Source organism: Haplochromis burtoni, unplaced genomic scaffold (assembly GCF_018398535.1).
Source record: "Haplochromis burtoni strain Fernald_Lab_line unplaced genomic scaffold, NCSU_Asbu1 Contig_93, whole genome shotgun sequence".
NCBI classification, from domain to species: domain Eukaryota; kingdom Metazoa; phylum Chordata; class Actinopteri; order Cichliformes; family Cichlidae; genus Haplochromis; species Haplochromis burtoni.
This window is the reverse complement of record NW_024582454.1, coordinates 511227-517090: the sequence shown is the minus strand read 5'-3', so window position 1 is coordinate 517090 and position 5864 is coordinate 511227.

Genomic DNA, 5864 nt, shown 5'->3' with positions numbered 1-5864 from the left:
TATGTCACTCAGTCACTTTAAATGTGATCTAACCAGTGTTCGTGTGTTAACACAGATATTTATCCATGTTTAAAAAAACCAACATTTGCAGGTTGATTAATCCTCAAGGGAACAAGAAAATGTGTGCATCCAATTTTCAGTCCAGAATTGATCGGCTCGGGACCCTGAATACTTTTGCAAAACTCCAGGACACGTGTGTAATAACTGCTGTGATGTTCCAATCTGGTGGACTGAATGCACAGCTGTCATTGTAATTCTTCACTTAAATGTTACTTTTTTGGCTGCATGTTTATTTATTTGCTGTAATAATGGGAACACTGAACAGAACAGATCAGGGAACAGTTTGTGCTCTTGTTTGCCTCTGCAGCAGATTGACACCCACTCAACAATAGACCCCAATAGAGTCCTTATCTGCTCTTATTCAAAGACCCTGTGTCAGACCATTTAACACATGACTCTTTAACAGACGAACTCAGAGATTAAAGGACGGAAGCACAATTGAAGACTGCGGCTCGACGATGGGAGCTTTCTATTTGTAATTATTTGCTTACTCTGAGGGACAATGCAGGCAGATACAACTCAGATAAAAATATTTACTGAAAGGTTATGAGACACACAAAGACACACAGAGAGATGAGTGAAGAGGGAAGGCTGGTGGAGGATGTTTGTAAGTATACTGCCAATGGTGAACTCAGTAAAACAGGGTCTACTGCCTGCTCTTCAGGTTGCACGCTGGGGTCCAGATGGGATGTAATAAAATCTTAAGCTCAAAAGAGATGGACTAAGGGTAGACAGTATGCATGTGGTTTATCATAAAATACTAAGATAAGCATAATTAAAGTGATTTTTTTATTGTGATTTTTGTCCTGTGTATTTATTATGGGCAGCATAGTAGAACTATTGCTTCACAGCAAAGTCCTGGTTTTTTGCACGCTCTCCACGTGTCTGCGGGAGTTTTCTCCAGGTACTCAGGCTTCTTCCTACAGTTCAGACATGCATTTAGCAGGGTTAGGTTAATTGGGGAGTCTAAATTGGCCACAAAGGTGAGTGTAAATGTTTGTCTGCCTCTCTGTGTTAGCCCTGCGACAGATTGACAACTGGACACTTTTAAGACCCACGTTCCTATTTTTCATAACTGTGTATCATACAGAGAAGATGCAAAGGCTAAAACATAGAAACACATCATGCAGAAAGAGCACTTTCTGTAACAGTGACATGTAACTGAAAGAAAAGCAATTTAAAAAAAAGAAACACTATCTGAAACTAAAAGAAACTGACAGTTTACTTGAAAATTTAATAAAAACTGAACACACACTGTCATGACTCACTCTTATTTAGATGAATGGCAGAGATGTGGCCTTCCTCCCACCTTCCTTCTTGATTGGTTTTTATACGTTATCTACTCAGGGGGAAAAATCCATTTCAGGTGCTCACGCAGCGGCGCAGGAACAGATGGCGGCATATGTAATGATTACAGAATCCCCACGTTAAAATACTTTAATTACTAAGTCAATAATGCCTGCAACAATTGCCGGAGCTTTAGTGTAAAAACAACAGAAGGCAGAAGGCAAACTCTGGGCCAATGTTTAACCAGAACTTTGCATTAGTGCTGATTGAGACAGTCTCCGTGTGTGTGTTTGTGTGTATATGTGTGTATGTAGTCTGTCACAGTGCAGCAGGTAAGACTGTTCTCAGGTTTTCTTGGTTGTAACCACTGCCTGCCTTGCCTTAAACCAGGTTTAGTTTATTGTACTTATAAAAGGGTATAAATATAAGACAAAAAATGCAGAGAAGATGTGAGTGAAGTCACTCTTTACATGACTCTTACCTTAGCTTCCTTTGCTACATGACAAGTTTATATGTTTATCTCTGTTATGACGTGTACATGTCATTGACTGAGTGACCAAAATGACTGTTAGAAAAGCATTAATTGGTGTAGACTTTGCTCGAGCTCTAAGTTGAAGGCAAGTTTAAGGTGGATATGTCTTTGTGTAGAGAAACAAATACACAGAAAGCAAGCACCAGATTGCAGGAATATGACTGATAATGATGAGACACTGCATAATTTAAAAAAAAAGAAAAGTTTTTTCAATTAATCTGAGTCAACACACATACACATGAATTCATCTACAAACAAGGAGACTTTAAAAGCTTAGCTGCAAGACTTTAATGACTTCTCACTGAAAGCAAGAAGGACTTAAGATTAGTTCACAAACTTTAGAAACATCCCCTCTTTACTTGGTGTTTGGACTTAGTTTTTTTTTTTAAATACCTATTGCTGGGGTTCCTCTTCATTTTATTCTTGTGGTTTCTCTGACCTGCCTCCCTGAGATGACAGCACTGTCTATGTGGCTTTAGTGCATGTGTGTGACGGGGATAATCAAATTTCCTATAAAGGATTCAGTGTTGGTATGAACTGTTGGATAAAAGATCCACGGCTGAAGGAAGAAGACCTCGCTTAGGAATGCTAAGGCTATTTTTCTAAATAAGTCCTTCATTTGTGAGACAACTGTATATGAATTAAATACTGAAGGTATGTGACCTCTTCATCACCCCACCGAAATCTATAATCATTAATGAATCAGTCTCATACCGTACTGCTGAAAGACTGCGTCAGGTATTACAGGTCATAACGGGAAATATAAAGCTTTCCATTTTACAGTTTACATATTTAGGCACAATAAATGACTTATAACAATTTCAAAAGGTTTTTTTAAGTATGAAAATAAACTAACCTTGCTGCTTTAAAATCAGTAATCTGCACTTTAAAGGTTTTTTTCTATTATTATTTGTTCATATTGAAGGATCACCTGGTTTTTAAAGGTAGCAGCAGGTGTAACAGGATGACTTTCTGACCTGTGTGCTTACAGCTCTTTACTTGAGATTGGAGCACTTTTGTTCATGTTACTCTGTAGCAAGAAATTCAAATAGTCTTATTTAACTTAACATGCCAGTATAGTGAAATAATGCATATGTCACTTTAATGCAACAGCATGGCTCTTGTTTGGTATAATAATGGATTTCTATGGTACAGTCAGCCAAACTTATCAGCCTCTGCACTTGGTTTGTGCAACAATTATATGATAATAGCATTAAAAAAATAACAACTTTTGTTATTCAAACATTAAACTGTAACAAGATGAGATCAAATGAAGCTGAGTTTAAGGAAGAGTTAAAACAACGATGGGGGAAATGTGCATAAAAGCAACAGACAAGGCAAACAAAAACAATAATGAAATTATAATAAATGATACCACCTAACTACACAATGACATTTTAAAAATGAGTTAAAGACATTGATTGATTGTTAGACAGGTTGTTTTAAATCTGAGGCCACCTGATGGTCACCTTTAGATTTAGCCCCACTGGTGGAACTCTGCCTGCCAACAAATTACCCCTCCAGATGTTTTCATTTAGAAACCAGCAAATAAGGTCTCAGAACCTTATGTGACCTGTCTCGGTCATTCCTAACATCTCCTAACTCGCAGAGCTCCAGGTTTAAGTTCTGGTTGTGAGATCTCTTCCTGAATCGCTTAACTCGCTCTGTCTTTTCAGTAAAGACTGTTAAACTGATGTTAGATTATTGACTTCATTCTGAGATCAAACACAAAAAATCATCAAGCCCAGATGTTAAAAATGAGAGATAAAATCCTTTGAAGGTTATTATGATACATTCTTTATATATATAACAAAAAACAAAGGTGTCTCCAACTTGAGAACAAAACAACAAAAATTAAAAAACTAAAACTGAATGAAAATGGTCAATATTCATATTTAAGTATATAATATTTTAATGTCTCATAGCAGGATGGTTTTGTTTAAGCTCCTGTCTTTTCTCATCGTTTCTGAAAGTTTTTTTTATTAATCTAAATTCCTGTTCATTTGCCTGATTGTTTAATTACCATAAACTGTAGACATTAATCATGCCCAACTCGCGTCTGTCTGCAGAGGGACAAACTAACTGTAAATCCAGTTAGTGCACAGTGTGTACTACTACCAGGCATTTCCCACAGGGTGTCACCACAGCTCTGATTGGCTTATGTGTCTCTAAAAGTATTCCCGTGATCCAGAATGCACTCAATTTAGACCCTAAAACTCAACCAGTTAAATTCTGAATAAATATTTAACCTCATCAATAATGTGACATGTAAAATGTCTAATTGTGTTAACTTATTGTCCCCAAACTCTCTCAAGACTTTATTCAAACTATATCTAAAGATATTAATGTATTTACATGTGAAAGCAGAAATAACATTAACAAAAATGTGACTTTTCTGGTGGAGAAAATTGTAAAAAAAGTGAGTTAAATATCAATCACAGTGAGAGAAAAATGAAAGGAGGGCAAACTGAAATGTTTGTGTTTATCTACTTCTGACATGAACACCTGACTCACTTAGATAACTCAAATTCTTTTTTTGAATTTGAGTTATCTAAAAGTGTTGTAGGTGGTGATTTCTTTTCTTCTTCTTCTTCTTTTTTTTTTTTTTAGAATATCTTGTTTGTAATTCCTGGAACATTTTTGCTATAAAGTTGTAAAATCAAAAACTGAACTCCTTCTGCTCCACCCACTGCAGGAGAGCACGGACCTGAGCCTACTGTGTATTTGAACGTGTCTATGTGCTGGAGTGAAAATGTTTTTGACCCCTTCCTGATTTCCTAGTTTTTTTCCATATTTATACATATTTATGTTTCAGATCACAAAACAAATTTTAATATTAGTCAAAGATAACCTGAGTAAACACAAACATTAGGCAACTTTGCAAAGTTTCTGCTTGACCAATATACAATTTTAATAATGATAATTATTATTATTTTTTCTAAAAATGACAACAGCACATGCCCATAAATATATAAAGCAAATTTGTATGTATTTATGTTTTTTTAAACCAAAACAATTTCCATTTTTGGGGGGTAATAAGCAATATATATTTTTCACATAAATGATAATTATAATGTAATTAAAAAAAAAAAAAAATATATATATATATATACTGTATATACTGCCTTATTTTTAAACTCAGACATCTGTTGAACATCTCTGTCACTGGTTAAGTAAACAGACTCCACTCACTGTGTTTGGGTTCTTATGCATAGCAACAGTAAAACAACTCTGCCACCATGAGGATAAACTGGGGAAGCATACAAGGCTACAATGCATTATATTTAATAAAAAATGCATACCTTCATTAATTACATACCTTGAATTGGTAGAAAAAAAATGTTAGAATCTAAGTTTATTCAAGCATATTTGACATTCTGACACTGATGCATTGTTGGAAATAAAGAGCCTGAGGAATACCTGCATATTCATAGAAGATATTTCAGCAAAACCAGGGAGGTTGGCATTATTTTTAGTCCATTCATTAGGTTGCTGTTTTTACAATCAGGCAAAAGCTACAAGTGGAATTTTAAGCCAAAGATCAATGTCTTATTTGATAAAGGTTTTTGGATTCCTGGAGTGAGTGTTCCAGTGTTGAAATGCAGTCGCAGCAGTTTGGTTTCATATAATAATCTTCTAAAACTGAGCATCGATCGAGAATTGTTAGATAAACCGTGCTTCATGTTTTTTTGTCACGTGTAGCACTTGTTCTTTAAAATGTTTTGTAACAGGTCAGTGCTAAAAAAACATGAAAGGGATTAAGAGGCACTTGAAAGATGGTATTTATATTATTCATAATTACTATTACACTTAATGAAATTTTCAAAGGTTATACACGTTCTGGTTGTGACTCTGCTGACTGACGTGTATATTTAAATGATCTCATAGGACCATTAGCAGAAACTATGAGGTTTTGGATTTAAATTCTGTAGCCCAAGTAGAGTAGAAAGTTAGCAAAATGCCTAAAGGTGGCCAGACGGGCTTT